The sequence below is a fragment of the Capra hircus genome, chromosome 2, assembly GCF_001704415.2.
Source record: "Capra hircus breed San Clemente chromosome 2, ASM170441v1, whole genome shotgun sequence".
NCBI classification, from domain to species: Eukaryota; Metazoa; Chordata; class Mammalia; order Artiodactyla; family Bovidae; genus Capra; species Capra hircus.
This window is the reverse complement of record NC_030809.1, coordinates 126,321,293-126,341,095: the sequence shown is the minus strand read 5'-3', so window position 1 is coordinate 126,341,095 and position 19,803 is coordinate 126,321,293. Positions and strand designations below refer to the sequence as shown.

Genomic DNA, 19,803 nt, shown 5'->3' with positions numbered 1-19,803 from the left:
CCCTGTTGAGCCTCACGTTCTCGTTTATGTTGGGCTAGTCTTTTTCTCACTTTGGCCATAGATTCTCTAACTATTCCTGTATGATCTGCATAGAAACAGCACTCTTCTCCTAGGGTAGCACAGAGTCCCCCTTGTTGCAGAAAGAGCAGACCTAATCCCCTCCTGTTTGCTTTTTTCTGGATTGAACCTTATTTTGACTTGTGCATAATTGCAACTTTCACAGCTAAAAGTTGGATCTCCAAGGACCCTAGGGAGGGGCTTGGCGAATGAAAAATTAAGTAAATCTCGATTTCCTACTTCCCAGCGCCGAGGTCCATCATTAGAAGTAACACAATCCCAAGTTTTACAATAAGAGTCTTGTGCCCCCCCCACAGGTCTTCCAGTCATGCCTGGGTGCGCCTGGGCATGCCCAGAACCCTTGTTCTTGGAGATAACCCCTAGCCCAAGGCACATTTACCATCGGCTTAAGGTCAAAGTATAAGTCTGGCCACCATGTGTTTGGTGGATGTATTGCGGTAGTGGAGTTTAGCACCTCTCGTGTTAGTCCATTTTGCAGCTTCCAGGTGGTTTTGACGGGTTGATGCGGGTTCACGCTGGCAACTCCAGAGCAGAGTAACTGGGTCATCCACAAGAGGGCCCAGCCGAGTTGTCCTGGTCCTGTTGGCGCCTTCAAAGCTTTAGCCTCAAGGGGTTGGACGGGTGCAGAGATGCTTTCCATTTTTTTTTTTTAGCGTCTTCCTGCTCTGCTGAAGCAGCTGGGCGTACGTGGTTGCAATGCACCCAAGGCCCGATACCATCAACCTTTAGGGCAGTTGGGGTGGTAAGAAGAACAACATAAGGACCCTTCCACTTGGGTTCTAGTGCCTTGGTTTGGTGCCTTTTGACCCATACCCAGTCTCCTGGGCCAATGTCATGTGAGGGAATAGTTCCCTTATTTTGACCCACATGTATTTTCCGGAGCAGTTTTCAGACACAAGAGTGCACCTTGCTTAAGGCCATCAGGGCCTCTTGGAGTTGCCCCAACGTGGGAGGCGGTAGTTTTTTTCCCTTCAAATATTGGACATACAGGGGGAGGTCTCCCATACAGAATCTCAAATGGGGTCAGATTAAGTTGATAAGGAGTATTACGGAAGAGGGTGAAGGGAAGGAGGGTCACCCAGTCCCCGCCAGTCTCTATAGCCAATTTAGTTAAAGTTTCTTTTAGAGTCCGATTCATTTTTTTACTTGCCCTGAGCTCTGTGGACTGTATTTACAATGTAACTTCCATTTAGTCCCCAGGGCTAGGGCAAGGCTCTGAACTATTTGACTCACAAAGGCAGGTCCATTATCAGAGCCGATGGTCACTGACAGGCCAAACCTGGGAACTATTTTTTCTACAATCTTTTTTGCCACTATCATTGCGGTTTTTCTCTTTGTAGGAAAAGCTTCTACCCACCCTGAGAAGGTATCCACCAACACTAACAAGTACCGGTAACCATACTTGCCTGGCCTTACCTCGGTGAAATCTATTTCCCAGTGTTGCCCTGGTCCTTTTCCCCGATACCTCAGTCCTGCATGTTGTCCTTTTCCTGGCCTCATCTGCTGACACGCGTTACAAGCATGCCCTATGTTCTTTACAGTTGTCTGGTGCCAGGGAAATCGCAGGTGCGCAGTTTGAAAGAGCATCAGAGTCTTTTTTTCTCCCAGACGAGTAGACAAGTGCAAATGCTCACATAGTTGCCGTCCCAACTGAGCAGGGAGTATCAAGTAGCCGTCTGAGTCTCGGTACCATCCATCTTTATCTTTTTGAAGGGTGGTGTGTTTTTGGATCTAAGCAAAGTCTGTGGATGAATACTCAGGGGTTGGGGGCAAAGTTCCCATACCTGGAGGTGGAAGTCCGATTGCCAACACAGGGGTGATGAAATCTTTATCAGCTACTTTTCGAGCTGCCAGGTCTGCGGCACGATTCCCTCGTGCTGTGGGGCTGTCACCCTTCTGATGTCCAGGTACGTGTACTATTGACACAGCCCAAGGCATCTGTACAGCCTCTAAAAGTCTACGGATTTTAGGCAAGTTTTTAATTTTTTTTCCTTTAGCTGTCAAAAACCCCCGTTCCCGATATATCGGGCCCTGGATGTGTACCGTGCCAAAAGCATAGCGACTGTCAGTGAAAATAGTTATTCTTTTTCCTTTGGCTCTCTCTAATGCTTGAATCAGGGCAATTAACTCTGCCTTTTGTGCTGAGGTATCTGGGGGAAGGGCCTCTGCCCATATCGTCCGTCCAGAGTCATCTACTACTGCGGCTCCCGCCCGTCTCTGTCCATCTTTTACATAACTGCTGCCGTCTGTGAACCATCTTAGCTCACTGTTATCCAGTGGAGTATTGGTTAAGTCCTTTCGCATTGCTGTTACCCTGGCCAGTATCTCATCACAATCATGGAGGGGGCTATTTTCCCCCTGATTGGGCAAAAGAGTGGCCGGATTTAGAGTGCAGGGCGTTTGGAAATGAATCCGTGGGGTGTCAAGTAGCAAGGCCTGGTAGTGTGTCAAGCGGGCATTAGAAATCCATTTACCTGGGGGTTGCTTTAAAACTCTCTCTATGGCATGAGGAGTGTAGACCAAGAGTCTCTGTTCATAAGTCAGTTTATCAGCATCATGGACTAAGAGCGCAGTGGCCGCGATGATACGCAGGCAAGGTGGCCATCCGGCTGCCACTGGGTCCAGTCTCTTGGAAAGGTAAGCTACAGGTCGCTTCCATGGTCCCCATCTCTGTGTTAGTACCCCTTTTCCTATCCCCCGCTTTTCATCTACAAATAATTGGAAAGGCTTAGATGGATCAGGGAGGGCAAGGGCAGGAGCCTCTAGCAAGGCTCGCCTGAGCTCTTGGAAGCCCTCTTTCATTGGCTCAGTCCATTTCCAGTCCTTGTTTTCTTTGGTCCCCTCATATAGGGGCCTGGCCTTTTCTGCAAACCCCAAGATCCATAACCGGCAATATCCCACCGTTCCCAGAAATTTTCTCACTTGTCTAGGGTTAGCCGGCTCAGGGATCTGGAGGATGGTTTCTTTCATAGCCTGTGTTAGCCACCTCTGGCCCTGTTTTATCTTATAACCGAGGTATGTAACCTCTTGCTTGGCAATCTGGGCCTTTTTGGCACTAGCCCGGTAACCTAAAGTCCCCAAGGTTTGGAGAAGGTCACCTGTTGCCTCTTGGCACTCTTTCTCTGTAGCCACCGCCAGCATAAGGTCATCAACATATTGTAATAAAACAATGGTAGGGTGTTCAACCCGATACTCACGGAGGTCTTCGTCCAGGGCCTCATTAAATAACGTGGGCGAGTTTTTGAAACCCTGTGGTAAGCGAGTCCATGTCAGCTGCACAGGGGTCTGACCACCGTCTTCCTGCCATTCGAAGGCAAAGATCTCTTGGCTTGCGGGGGCAAGAGGCAAACTGAAAAAGGCATCTTTTAAATCTAAAACAGTGTACCAAATGTAGTTTGGAGGCAAGTTGCTTAGCAATGTATAAGGGTTAGGAACCATAGGATGACTATCATTCACCCGTTTGTTGACTTCTCGTAGATCTTGAAAAGGTCTAAAATCAGTTCCCCCAGGCTTTTTCACAGGCAACAGGGGAGTGTTCCATGGGGACCGGCACCTTTTCAGGACCCCAGCGTCTATGAGGCATTGTATATGAGGAGTAATTCCTTATCGAGCCTCCTGACTCATGGGATACTGTCATACCCTCACCGGGGAAGCACTGGCTTTCAGTTCCACAATGATAGGGGGCCTCTGTTTGGCTAGTCCCATTCCTGCAGTTTCAGCCCAGGCCTGAGAGTATCTTTGAACCCATGGTTGTACTTTGGGGCTTATTGTCGCTGGGGCCTCTGGCAAGTAGAGTCTGTATTCATCTTTTAATGTCAGACACAGGACCTGAAGAGGATGCCCGGTCCCATCTAAAACCGACACTTGTCCGTGGTCGAAATGAATTTGGGCATTTACTTTAGACAGTAAATCCCTTCCCAACAAGGGCACTGGACACTCAGGTATCACCAGAAAAGAATGGGTTACCTGGTGGGCCCCCAAGTTCACATGCCATTTTGTAGTCCATCCATATCGTTTAGTCCCGGTTGCTCCCTGCACCTAGCTACTTTTTTTGGACATGGGTCCATCTTTTTGGTTTAAGACTGAGTATTGGGCTCCCGTGTCCACCATGAAGCCAACCGATTTCCCCTCCACATTTATAGTTACCCAGGACTCGGGGAGGGGCTTCGAGCCCTGACCCCCCTAGTCGCTATCCTCACCTGCGTAGAGGATATGACTGTCTGGAGAGGGAGTCTCGTTCTTGGGGTTCTTGGGCCCTTCTTTTTGATTTTTACTGTTTTCTTCAGCTCTAAATTTTCTTTTCTTCTTTTTTTCTAATGCAGTCCTCTCTCTCTTCTGGGGTCTCTCCATGATTAAAAACTCTCTCGGCTGCCCTCACTAGATCTTGCAAGGATTGTTCATTTAACCTCTCTATCTTTTGTAACTTTTTTTTTAATATCGGGGGCTGCTTGATTTACAAATGCTAACATAACTGCCGCTCGTGACTCATCTGCCTGTGGGTCTATAGGGGTATACTGTCTAAAAGCTTTCATTATCCTTTTTAGGAAGGCTGCTGGGCTCTCATTTGGCTGTTGTCTCACTGGATTTATTTTGGCCAAATTAGTTGGCTTTCTGGCGGCCCCTCTAAGGCCAGCCATGAGAGTCTGACGGTACACTCGGAGATGCTCCTTACCTTCAGCGCGTTTGAAGTCCCAGTTGGGTCGCACCAAGAGGAACCCCTCCTCAATGAGGTTAGGCTGTATTGTGGGCCTCCCATCCACCCCTGGCACATTTTTCTGGGCTTTTGACAGGATCCGTTAGTGCTCTTCTGTAGTAAAAAGTACCTGTAACAGTTGCTGACAATCATCTCAAGTGGGATTGTGAGTAAACAGGATAGACTCTAAAAGATCAATAAGACCCTGCAGTTTTTCAGAGAAGGAGGGAGTCTGGGTTTTCCAATTGTACAAATCACTAGTGGAGAAGGGCCAATACTGATATGTCCATTCTCCACCCTCTCTGGCTGGCCCCGCCCGGACCAGAAACGCATGAATGGTGGAGGAGGGAACCTCCGGGTCTTTTTCTGCTACGCCGGCCATTTTTTTTTTTTTTTTTTTTTGCCTTTCTCTGAGTTCCCTAGGTGGGGCCCCTTTTTCTGGGAGGAGCTGAAGGCTTGGTTCTCTTTTTGGCTTCTCCCGATGAAACCTGTGGAACCTGTGGAAGCAAGGGCGGGGAAGAGGGAAGGGAAGTGAGGGGCTGAAAAACAAAAGGTTTTAGCCAGGCCAGGGGGTTTTCCACCAGGTCCTGTCAGACTAAAATGTATGGAGTTTGGTCTGGCTGGGTGTCCTGAAGGGTAGGGGGTGAGCACCTTCTCTCTGACCGCTTGAATAGTAGGCAGGCTAAAGGTGCCTTCTTGTGGCCAGCTGACATCAAAAGCAAGCCACTCGGCAGAACAAAAAGTTACTAACTTGCTTTTTTTCACCAGCAATGATAGATTCTGTGCTCTAGACTTGAAATCAGAGAAGTGGTTAATCATAAGAGATAAAGGAGTAGAAGTTGTTTGTCCCATGATCACAGAAAAGTACACTGGGAGCCAACAGAGCACACAAAGAGCAACGCAGACACCACAAATAGACAAACAGATAACAAACGCAAGGTGGCCACCGACAATGCACTCAGTCTTACCTGCAGGATGTTCACAGAGCCAGCCGCCTCCCCAGCACAAAATTGGGCCCCAGCCTTATGCTGGACTTAATCCAGTAACCAGAGCCAGCCACCTCCCCAGCACTAAACTAGGCCCAGGCCTTACGCTGGACTTAATCCAGTAACCAGAGCCAGCTGCCTCCCTAGCACGAAACCAGGCCCCAGCTTTACGCTGACTGAATCCAGTAACCAGAGCCAGCTGCCTCCCCAGCACGAAACCAGGCCCCGGCCTTACGCTGACTTGCCTCTGCACTTTACAGCCAGATGCCTCCCCAGTAAGATACTAGGCCTCGGACTTAATCTGGGCTTCTGCAACGTTAGCACCGGTGCTCAGAGCTCTTATCTCCTAACAAGGTTACTCCCTTCTACCAGGAGAGTTGTCCTCCCTGGCAGGACGGAGATCCCGGACGAGCCCCCAGATGTTATGCTCCGAGCCCGTATCTCCGAACCGACCGAGAGAACAAGTCCACCACAGTAATGCAAAAACAAGAAGGGAGTTTCTCTCTAGCACGCTAGGGCTCAAGTCTCATCCCACACAAGGGAATCCAACAAGAGCCCCAAACAAAGGCGTATGGCGGCTTATATACAGGCAGTTCTTTGTCTCAGTTACAGGAGTAGCTGGCGTTACATGATTGGCCAGGCAGGATGAGCGCATGTCCTGTCTCTTTCTGGTAAACATGACTCAGGTCCTAGAGACCGTCGTTTGGTCCCTAACAAAAATGAACACTTTAAAATGTGCAAAACTGGTTTCAGTAAAAAATTAGAAAAAAAGGAATAATAAGGTTACAACAAAGCAACTACTTTCCTACATATTGAATAATATCTTCAGCAACCCAAACTAATTGGTCTAAGTAACAAATGGGCTAATAAGTAGTATAAAGATAGAATACAGAAATACAGATAATTGCTTGTGTTCCTTTGAAGTAGTGAGTGGTATTCTTTTTCATCTCCAAAAGGAAATATGCAAGCTATTTATGTCTGATGAATTAATCTGAACTTGAAATTAGTCAAGCTCCACACCCCCACCCCCAGTATATTCAGTTGTTAACTGTAAATGACTGGAGTCAATTTGAGAAAACCCTGGAACTGAAGTTGGGAAAGTGGAGGAGTATTAATGATAGTGCAGTATACTTTGATTGGAGTGAAAGTTCAAAAAAAGAATAGCAAGTCCCTGAATGAAGCACTATAAATAGAATGTTTGCATTAGCAAGCTATAATCATTCAGGAACATGAAATCAAGCAAATCATCCATAAGTTAAGATGTATTATAGTCAGCTTTTAAAATAACAGTACAACTTACTTCTAATGGATTCATTCTCCATTTCACTAAAGGTTCTTTTAGTTATATTTGACAAAGGTTAATCCAACAAAGCAATGTAGTCTCCAATTTTCCTATCTTTATTTTCTATTGTATTGGGATATCAATTACCAAAAGATATATACCAAAAAATGTTTCATGAAAAATGTTATTAATATAATGAAGAGTAGATATGTTTCTGATTTTGTCTCTCTGGAATGATGACATCTGAACTGAGACTTGAATGGTACAAAGGAGCCAGTTCTACAAAAATCAGGAAGAAATACTTAAAAGCAGAGGAAGGAGACAATTCAAAGTTGAGAATGAACTGGGTGTCAAGGGCTACATCATGTTGGCTTTTGTGCATCAAAATTAGGATTCTAAATTTTATTCTTAGGTAGTGAGAAGTGCAACCACTGGAAATTTAATATTTTTTCATTGTAAAATATATCATACACAGAAAAGAGTGTATCTCTCACTTAAATTAGGAAATAGAATGTTGCTAAATAATATTGAAGCCTACATAATCCCTTCCCAGTGGGATACCACTCCCCCTCTTTCCACCAGCCTAAATTTAAAATTTTGCATATCCTAGACTTTCTTCCTAGTTATTAGGTTGGTACAAAAGTAATTTCAGTTTTGTATTGTACTTTGCTGTTTGATATTGAAACATATTCTTAAATAAATGTGGTTATGTTAAACACCATTTTAATGCACATTTATTGCTTTACTTTTTTTTGCTGATGACTTATTACTTGCTGTGTATTTTATATTTTCGACTATGGAAATGATGTTAGACAGAAAGCTAATACAAGCGATTTTCTTGAGTTCAAAGTGCGTTGTTAAGCTGTGTAGACACCTTACAAGATCAACAGCACATTTGGCCCAGGAACTGCTAATGAACCTATAGTGCAGTGGTGGCTCAATAAGTTTTGCAAAGGAGACGAGAGCCTTGAAGATGAGAAACACAGTGACTGGCCATCAGAAGTTGACAACAGCTAACTGAGAGCATCATTTAAACTGATTCTCATACAACTATATGTGAAGCTCCAAACAACTCCCCATCAACCATTCTACAGTCATTTGGCATTTGAAACAAATTGGAAAGGTGAAAAAGCTTGATAAGTGGGTGCTTCATGAGCTGATTGCAAATTAAAAAAATGGTCATTTTGAAGTGTCATCTTCTCTTCTAGGCAACAACAATGAACAATTTCTTCATCGGATTGTGATGTGTGATGAAAAATGGATTTTATGCAATAACCAACGATGACCAGCTCAGTGGTTGGACTGAGAAGAAGCTCCAAAGGACTTCACAAAGCCAAATTTGCACTAAAAAAAGAGTCATGGTCACTGTTTGGTGGTCTGTCGCTGGTCTGATCGACTACAGTTTCTGAATCCAGGCGAAACCATTATATCCGAGAAGTATTCTCAGCAAATTGATGAGATACACTGAAAACTGTAATGCCTGAAGCTGGCTTGTTCAACAGAAAGGGCCCAGTTCTTTTCCATGACAACTCCTGACCACACATCACACAACCAATGCTTCAAAAATTGAATGAATTAGGCTATGAAATTTTGCCTCATCTGCCATTTTCACCTGATCTCTTGCCAACTGACCTGCACTTCTTCAAGCATCTCAACAACTTTTTGCAGGGAAAAAGCTTCTACAAACAACAGGAGGCCGAAAATGCTTGCTAAGAGTTTGTAGACTCTTGAAGCATGAATTTTTATGTTACGGGAATAAATAAACTTATTTTTTGTTGGTTGCAAAAATGTGTTGATGGTAATGGTTCCTATTTTGATTAATAAATATGTGTTTGAACCTAGTTATAATGATTTAAAATTCATGATCTGAAACTGCAATTAAGTTTGCACCAATTTAATATTTCATATTGCTGCATTTCATGGTTTAGTTTTACATCTTTTGAACTATAAATATCCAATTCACACTGTGTATATTCTGTAATTTGCTTTTTTAGCTCAACGTTGTTGCTGTTGTTCAGTCACTCAATCATGTCTGACTCTTTGTGATGCTATGGACTGCAACTCGGCAGGCTTCCCTGTCCTTCACCATCTCCTTGGAGCTTGCTCAGACTCATGTCTGTTGAGTTGGTGATGCCATCCAACCATCTCGTCCTCTGTCATCCCCTTCTCCTCTGCCTGTAATCTTTCCCAGCATCAGGGTCTTTTTCAGTGAGTTGACTCTTTGCATCAGGTGGCCAAAGTATTGGAGCTTCACCTTCAGCATCAGCTCCTCCAATGAATATTCAGGATTGATTTCATTTAGGATTGACTGGTTTGATCTCCTGCAGTCCAAGGGACTCTCAAGAGTCTTCTCCAACACCACAGTTCAAAAGCATCAATTCTTCAGCACTCAACCTTCTTTATGGTCCAACTCTCACATCCATATGTGACTACTGGAAAAACTATAACTTTACTGTATGGATCTTTGGCAGTAAAGTGATGTCTCTGCTTCTTAATACACTGTCTAGATTTATCATAGTTTTTCTTCCAAGGAGCAAGCATCTTTTTATTTCATGGCTGCAGTCACCATCTGCAGTGATTTTGGAGCCCAAGAAAATAAAGTATGTCATTGTTTCCATTGTTTCCCCATCTCTTTGCCATGAAGTGATAGGACAAGATGCCATCATCTTAGTTTTTTGAATGTTGAGTTTTACGCCATCTTTTTCACTCTCCTCTTTCATCTGCATAAAGTAAAATAATAAAAAAATAATATATTATTATAATATTATAATATGTTATTATTTCTCCTGGCAATCTTGACTGGCTTGTGCTTCATTTTGCAATTTTGTGATCCACACCATCAAAGGCCATAAGGGTAGTGTCATCTGCATATCTGATGACAGATATTATTATAATAAAATAATAATATCAAAGGCTTTAGCATAGTCAGTGAAGCAGAAGTAGACGTTTTTCTGGAATTCCTTTGCTTTTTCTATGACACAGCAGATGTTGGCATTTTGATCTCTGGCTCCTCTGCCTTTTCTAAATCCAGCTTGAACATTTGGAAGTTCTCAGTCACGTGCTGTTGAAGCCTGGCTTGGAGAATTTTGAACATTACTTTCCTAGCATGTGAAATGAGTGTAATTGTGCAGTAGTGTGAACATACTTTGACTCTGTATTTTATTCATTTTTCTTGCTGAACAGTTATTCTATTACTACACCACAATTTATTTATCCTTTATATTATTGACTGAGATTTGATCTGTACTCTTCCCTTTTTTTTGTTCTAAAAAATGAAGAAACTATGCGTAATGCTCTGAGTTAACTTGTATACTGATACACAAATGTAAGAGTTTTTATAATAATAGAGAATTGTTGGATGTAGGCTGTGTGCATCTCCTACTTTAAAAGGAAATACCGATTGTTTTTCTAAGTGAAAGTATTAATTTATAAGTGTATCAGCAGAGGATCAAATTTCATTTCTCCATATCCTCTTTAACACTTATTATTTTCAAATTTTAATATTTTAAAAAATGAATCAAGTTAAATATTAACTGCTTGTGGTTTTACATTGGATTTCTCTGAATGTCAATAAGGTCAAGCACATTTTTTATGCTTTTGTTGGGGGGGATTCATCCTCTTTTCTTAATTTGTAGATGTATATGGCTTTAAGACATATTCTAAATGTGAGGCTTTTTAGTTTTATTTGTTACATATATTTTTTCACTCTGTCTTTTAATTCTGTAAATGATTTCATTTGATGAATAAAAATTTTGATTTTAATTATGAACTCTTTATTTTATTATTAAAGCCTTTATATTCTTATTTAAAATATTTCTTAATACCCCCAAATTATAATATTTATTCTGCTATATTACCTTCTAAATGCTTTATTATTTTGCCTTTCACACATGTTTACAATAACTGTGAATCAGTTTTAGTGTTTGGCATGAGAATAACTTGTTTTTTCACGTGGATCTACAATTATGCGGCTTTTTTTTGGGAAGTCTCTATTGAGTTTGTTACAATATTGCTTCTGTTTCATGTTTTGTTTTTCTGGCCACATGGCATGTAGGATCTTAGCTCCCTAACCAGGTATGGAACCTGCACTCCTTGCATTGGAAGGTTAAGCCTTAACCACTTGATCATCAAAGAAGTCCCAATTATGTAGCTTTGACTCTTACTCATGTCTGTTTATTTTGTTGTGTGTTAGGGTTATGTTTAATTGAAAATCACTGTCCTGTTTTCCCATATTTGTTGTAATTCAGTGGTCCACACACTCAATTGTCACTGCTTTGTAGATAATCTCTTATTTCTCATTTTTTAAAAACTTTAATTTTTATTTCAAGATATTAGGTGTATTTTTCCTTTTTTTTCTTTTGGAGGGAGGCTTGAGATGGTTTCCCCAAAATGCAGAAAGGATTTATTATATATGTTCTGGACAGCTCTTGATCATTTTCTTTTTACAAAGTACTTTCTCTCATTCTGTCTCTCATCTTCTTCTGGTCCTCCACTGAAACATATGTTTAACAGTCTCACTTGATCTTCCATATCTTCTAACCTGTGTTCAAATTTTTCATCTGTGTCTCTTGGTAAATTCATCTGATTTGAATTCCAGTTTACTAGTTTTTGCTTCACATATGACTAATCTAGTTAATACAAACTTTGAGTTTCTATTATAAATTATATATATATAATTTCTAGGTGTATACGTATCTGGCTATTTTCTAATATTTCTTATGCTTATAATCTTTTATTCTGTTGTCTTTTCAACTGCTTCTTTTTATTTCTTATTTATTTCATTTTTGGCCATGCTGGATCTTCATTGCTGTGCACAGGCTTTCTCTCATTGCAGAGAGTGGGGGCTACTCTCTAGATGCAATGTGCAGGCTTCTCTTTGAAGTACCTTCTCTTGTTGTGGAGCGTGGTCTCTTGGGTCCATGGGCTTCAGTAGTTGCTGCATATGGGCTCAGTAGTTGAGGGACACAGGCTTAGTTGCCCTGTGGCATGTGGGATCTTCCTGGACCAGGGATCAAACTGGTATTCTCTGCATTGCAAGGTCGAGTCTTAACCACTAGACCACCAGGGAAGCCCCTTCTTTTTATTTATTTAAGCATATTAATCACATTCTTTCATGTTATTTTTCTCGTAATTCCATTATCTGCAGTGATTGTGAGCCTTATTCCATACTCTGTGGTCTTTGCTCAATCTTATTCATGTTTGTTTATTTCTTTGTGAGTTTAATAATTTTATGTACTGTGAATGTATATGGTAGTCAGAATAATGGCCTCCAAACGTGTGCATGTCCTAATTCTCAGAACTTGTGGATATGTTACTTAACACCACAGAGGGACTTTGCAGATATGATTAACATTATGGCATTTTTTAAGACCCACAGAGCTATACAATACAAAGAATACACTTTAACATAGTCTGGACTTTAATAACAATGCATCTATATTGATTCATTAATTGTAACAAATACATCCCCCTAATGCATGATATTAATAACAGAGAAAACTACATGGGAGTGAGGGAGTCAGTTGGAATTCTGCACTGTCTGCTCAATTTTTCTCTAAATTTAAAATTGCTCTACAAAGTCTATTAACAAAAGAAGGCACAAAAGAGTTGTCAGACTACATCTTCTAGAGTTATTTTTATTCCATGTTTCACAGGAATTCATATTTGCCTTATATAATATTCCACTGCTGACTGAAGCATAATTTATTTATTCTTCTGTGTTCTTTTAGAAATGTTCCTAGGATTTTTATTATAAATAGTGATGCTTTGAACATTCTTATGTATGTCTCCTGATCTATTTTCCTGGTAAGAGTTTCTAATTGACATATCTAAGAGTTGACTTGCTGGAGTACTAGTCTAATTTATACTTCTGCCAGCAAAGTATAAGAAATGCTATCTTCATGGCTAACAAACACATGAAAAGATGCTTAACATCACTCATTATCAGAGAAATGCAAGTCAAACCACAATGAGGTACCATCTCACGCTGATCAGAATGGCCGCTATCAAAAAGTCTACAAAAAATAAATGCTGGAGAGGATGTGGAGAAAAGGGAACCCTCTTACACTGTTGTTGGGAATGCAAACTACACAGCCACTGTGGAGAACAGTGTGGAGCTTCCTTAGAAAACTAGAATAGAACTGCTATATGACCCAGCAATCCTGCTGCTGGGCATACACACCAAGGAAACCAGAATTGAAAGAGATACGTGTACCCTACTGTTCATTGCAGCACTGTTTACAATAGCCAGGACATGGAAGCAACCTAGATGTCCTTTGGCAGATGAATAGATAAGAAAGCAGTGGCACATATACACAATGGAATATTACTCAGCTATTAAAAAGAACACATTTGAATCAGTTCTAATGAGGTGGATGAAACTGGAGCCTATTATACAGAGTGAAGTAAGTCAGAAAACAAAACATTAATACAGTATATTAACACATATATATGGAATTTAGAAAGATGGTAACAATGACCCTATATGCGAGATAGCAAAAGAGACACAGATGTAAAGAAGACTTTTGGACTCTGTGGGAGAAGGCAAGGGTGGGATGATTTGAGAGAATAGCATTGAATCATGTATATTATCATAAGTGAAATAGATCACTAGTACAGGTTTGATGCATGAGACAGGGTGCTCAGGGCTGGTGCACTGGGATGACCCTCAGGGATGGGATGGGGAGGAAGGTGGGAGGGGGGTTCAGGATGGGGAACACGTGTACATCCATGGGTGATTCATGTCAATGTATGGCAAAAACCACTACAATATTGTAAAGTAATTAGCCTCCAACTAAAATAAATAAATTAAAAAAAAAAGAAATACTATCTTCCTGTAATGTTATCTTAGTTTTTGACATCAAATGATGAAAATGGTTTTTCTTTGTTCCATTTCCCTGTTCACTATTAACATGAAAATATATACATATATTTATCAATATGTGAGTTTTCCTTTTTTTAGAATGACTATTCATGTCTTTAACTAAATTGTCTTAACAAATATTCTCTTACTTTTAATATATTCTTAATGCTATTTTTTGCATTCATTGTAAATATCTTATTCCTTTTCTTAGTTTTTAAGTCTTTAATAGTTCTTAATTTAAAATAAATTCATATATCATTTCTTTTAGAGTGAACACTCCTTTCTGCCATGTTTAAGAAATATCTCCCTACCACAAAGCCAGAGAGATATTTCTCACTAATAGTTTTAAAGTTGTGTTTCTGACATAGTCATTCCTCAGCATCTGCAGAGAATTGGTTCCATGACCCCCTTGGATACCAAGATCCAAGGATACTCAAGTCTTTTATGTCAAATGAAGTAGTATACTCAGTCCACTTTATTTATGGGGTCTGCATTGGTTCATATAGAGGGCCAACTGAATAAGTAATTGATTCATCTGGAATATATATATATATATATATATATATATATATATATATTCGTATATAAGGTAGGGATACAATTTTATTTTTTTCCCTTATTTGTTTTTAATCTCATTTAGAATAGATCCTTCATCACTAAGTGGTAGATTATCCAATTATATATAAATTTCCATATATTCTTATGTCTGCTTTATTGCATTGTTCATTTTGCCTAAGTCTGAAGTAGTACTACAGTGTTTTTATTACTATAACTTTAAAAGAACACCCAAATCCTAGCAGGGTAACACCTCCTCTATGCTTTTCTTAAAAAATGTTTAGCTATCCTTTCTTTTTGCATGTCCGTGTAATTTAAAAATGATTTTTTCAGTTCCAGTCAAAAAATACCCTTTGAGATTCACATTGAAATTGCATCGTGGTTATAGATGAGTCTGGGGAGATTTGACAACTTTATAATATTAAATATACCCATCTATGAAGACTGCATATCTTTCTTTGATTTTTTTGAGTTTAGATTTTTTTCCACAGAACTTATAAACATTGTCTGTTAGACTTTCCATCAGTATTTGATCTTACTGTAAATGAAGTCTTATTTTTGTCTGCTAGATGATTTTTGCTTGTATTGAGAGATGCAATTGATTTTTGTATTTTGATCATATGCCTAGTAGTTTTGCTAAATTCTGTATGCACTCTAGTATGTGTAAGTATGAAGGAAGGAGTGTGCTAGAATGAGAAGCATAATAGAGGTAACTCAGTCTGTTTTCTTGGAAAAAATCCTTCTGAGGAAAGACTTTTAAAAACATATTTTAAAATTCTAAAACATGAACAGGCTTCTAAAAATTCAAACTATGGAGAAGCACATTAAAGAAAGTGACTCTGTTATTATATCACTTCACTCTATGGAAATAATGATTATTTGCAGTGTGTCCTCATGCTTATTCTTTTTCTCTCCCTTTGTACACATTTTGTGTATATATTGGTTGTTACTAAACTGGGATAACAATTTATGTATTATTTTATTTCAAGTAGCTATTTTGGACTATTAAAATATAAAATTGATATACATTTTTATTATGACTCTAAACTATAATCTGTTCCCTCATCAAAAGTGTTGTAGTTTAAGGATCATAAGTTTTACTACGATCCATAATATGATTCATTGTAAGTCTTAAATCATCTACTCTAGTTTCTACTTACCCTACAAAAAGGGAGAATGCTTTGGACAACTGCACCAGTTTCCCTCTTTGAACTGATGTGTTAAACACAGCTTCCCACAATATTAGGAATAATTTTATTCCATGGAAAAATGTTTATTTTCATGCTATGTTCAGAGTCACCTTGCCACAAATAACACAGAATTATCTTAATTCAGTCTCAGCCTTTCCTGAACATGCCTTTTGGTGCTAGTAATTCCCATGCATTTATTTCTCATCTGATTTGCATCTACTGTAACTAAACTGCTTCATGGTAGCTTAATAATTTTCTTTTTCATTAATAGTTCCTCTTTTCAAAACTAGATTTATCTCACTATAGCATTTCTGTTTTCTTTCTTGTACTTTATATCTGTACTTTCCCTGCTTCAATTTTATTTTTTTAAAATCTGGTTTGATTTTTTGATATTGCTTTGTTTATAATCTAATCTGAGTTTGCTTTTGTTTAAATTGGACAAATCTGTAAAAGATCTTTAAAAATAAAAAGCACCAAAATTTATTACTTTAATCATTCCCAAATTACCACGATAATGATTTTTTTCAAACTGATTTTTGAATATAAAACATTAGAAGTATTAATAGTGGAATGATGGTCAAATTTTTTTCTGCATTGAGGTACTGAGATAAGACAATAATACTTCTTTTTCATAAAAAAGAGATATTTAAAAAATTATCTATGTTTTTATTTAAAAATATATGTAGACTTTTATTGTAAATGATACTGTTTCCTTTTTTCCTGGCAAATGTCAAGAAGTGCTTAGAGAAATTTAGAGAAAGATGAGTTATTTATTCATTAGAGACATTTTAATTTGTTTTCATGATATTTTTCAATTCCTGATTTACGAGAGGCTTGAACGATTTTTTTTATGACTTTTCTGATCTGATAACAACCAATTAAATACAGAAATCAAAAGTTCAGGTCAAGTAAAATGCTTTCATGGTCATAGAGAAATAGCACTTTTTCTAATTTTCAAGAGCTCAAATCAATGCATTATTTCTTTTATCAGTACTACTTTTATATATATTTACCACTGTATTTTCCAGGGCTTCCTTTCCATAAATAGACATTAATTTTTTCTTTGATTAATATATAAATTTATAATTCTGAACGTTTATTATTCATGACCAGTTATTAAATTTTCATGACTTCACTTATAAACATAAATCATTTAGAAATTCATTCTTTTAAATTTTGATTATATAATATTTGATAGATGATACTGCTTTATTTTCATCATAGTCAAGATCTAGCTATATTAAAAATACAATATACCTCTATATTTCCCACTTCTTACAAATTAATATGTGATTCTGAAAGATTTTAATATCAGAAAACATTTTTTATATGAATTAATATTTCAGCCTTTTTCTGAGCAAGAAATTTTAGCCAGGTATTACCTTCATCATATTGCTCTAACTATTAAACTATTTCAAAGTTTATAGTAATACTTAAGGGACCATTGGCTTAAAACGATGCTGCCTCTCACACTTGCAGCTGTGTGCGATTGTGCTGAGTGCTGCGCTCTGGCTGTAAACGTGAATCAGCCAGGAAACTGCTCCAAATGTCTTTTTGGTTCCCACGACACAGAGAAAGGGCCACCTGGGGCCATTTTTTGTTGTTGTTGGAAAGGATGAGCAGAAATAGCTTAAACCTTGGACTTGAAACTGGTACTCTGTCACTTCTGCCTATATTCCAATGACCAAAGCAAGTCATGTGATCAAGTCCAATATCAATAAAATGGGAAAATGTATTTTTTCAAGGGAAGTTTAGGATGAGGAGTAATATTTGCTAATATCATTGAATTTACCATACTGCTCTTCTGCTGTTAATTAATAGCTCCATTATTTAAAATGTAGCTAAGATACATATTACCACTCTATTTTCCCTTCCTTTTAATAAATATATATTAATTTATTTTTGATTTATATAAATTTATTATATTAAATGATATATATGATAAATGATATATTAAATAATATTTAATATATTAAATGGTATTGTGACCAACTAAAATATATATTTACAAAAAAATACTTTTATTTGTATTTCTTTGTGTTGATACTTGGCACAAATATTTTGCTTTTCCTGAAATCATGTTCACCAGAATTTTCTCACTAAAATGTATGCACCATATTTTTAACCTCCATCAGTCTAAATTTGCAGCTTGATCTGAGCTTTGCGCAGAGATTAAAGCTGTCATGAAGATAAGATAAAGCTGTCAGTGCTTTGTAAACATCATGTGAAAAGAATTAATTTTCTAATGTTTTAGAGGTCATGTAATTTCTCTTTTGGTCTGCAATATGATACTATTTGCTGGAAAAATTATAGACTCAATCACATATACATTGCTGATTCAATTCAAGTCCTTAAGAGTTTTGTGCTGACAAAATATTTCATCATCTTGTAAATTTAGTGTGAATTCAGTCATATATAACAGTATCACCAGTTCTCCCTCTGGCCAAATCCTAAAATTTATATAATATTACTATGTAAAAAAGAGCAATGTTTATTTCTTTTTTTTCCATTTCAATGATAGGATAAATTACTATTTAAAAATGGAAAATGATAGTGTTTCATAGGATTTTGTCAGACCTTTATTTTCTCTCTACCTTTTAACTGTTTGTTTTTCTCACAGCTTTCTTTTGGAACTTCTTTTCTTTATTATTTCTTTGAGTAATATAACTACCTCCCATGGCTTCAATAAATATCTTTCCATATGGTGATGGCTCTATTATATATATATCATTTCTCCTTCATAAGCTCAAAATGTATATTAGAAAATCTGTATTCATCATCACATATGAATATATTATAAACAGCTCAAATATTAATAATAATTATTATATTTATTGGTCAACCATATTATTCCTCTTTTAATTCTGTTTGGTTGATGGCATTGCTAATGATAGATTCTGTTAGGCAGGAAACTTCACTGCTACAGAAAGGTCCAGTCACGTCACATTTGACCTTTGAGAACAGAGTAATCGGCTTTCCCTTTTATCAGGGCTTATTAACCTAACCACTCTGATTCAGTTAATATCATTGTACTTCAAATATCTGTAGTCATCAGCTAGGAAGCCTCTCTGTCTTTCCTAAGCATTCTGTTCTAGGTAACTATTGATGGTTACAAGCTGACAGCTTAATGGTTTAAAACTGTATTATATTATTATTGCTTAGGTTCCTGTAGAGTGATGGTCTTAGCTGGCCGTTCATCCTTGGACATGCTCATGCAGTTTCAGTCAGATTTTCAACTGGATTGAAGTAATCTGAAAGACTGACTGGACTGAACATCCAGAATGACTCAGTCCATGTGGTTGGCAGTTCTGCTGGAGCTGTTTAGCAGAGCACCTACCTGTTGCCCCTCTGGGTAACTTGGACTTCTCACAGTATGGTAGTTGCTGTATCATACTGATAAAAGCAGTCATAAAATGGTGGAAAATAAACTGCTCTTCGGTGGGAACAAGGTCACTTTGTATAAGTATACATAGAAGATGAGAGAGAGTTCCTCAGCCATCTTTGAAAAATACAATATTCCAAACTTACAACCCCACATCAATTTATCAAAAGCTTCTGTGTTGAAAGATCAATCCACCAAATGATCTGTATTTTATTTTAACACACTTACTTATTTATCTAAGACTTAGTGAAACTATTTTTAGAGTTTATTATAATACTTAAGGGACTGTTGGCATGTTTTGGAAATCCTGGATTCAAGAGCCTTCAAGCTCTTCAATGACTACCAATCTGACCTTTTCATGCCCTTCTCCACTCTCTTCACTGGCCTCCCTCTCAAATTTTTCTTAGTCTCCTATCTTTTATGTTCATTTCTTTTGTTTCTCAGCCTGCAATTTGTCCTTCTCTGCAGCTACAGCCCAAGCTTGTATTCAATGTTGATTACATTTTCCATCTTTCTCCTAGCAACTACTCATTTTTTAAAAACATGGCACTCCCATAGTACTTATCACATTGCTTATTTATATTATTTACCTTTTTATGTCCTTTCATAGACAGAGCAACTAGAGGTCAAAGACAGTGTCTTGTTCATTTTATAGCTTCATTACCAGGCTTGACTCAGAGTAGGCCTTCAATAAATGTTTGCCAATTGAATTAGTTATGATTCAAAACATCTTGATGGCTTTTAGTGCGGGTCCAGAAACAAGAAGATGAAATTT

The 19,803-nt window shown here is 38.2% G+C and overlaps 1 pseudogene; it reads right to left on the bottom strand.

Annotated features, from left to right (window-relative positions):
* Positions 760 to 11,620, bottom strand: LOC108638615 (annotated as a pseudogene).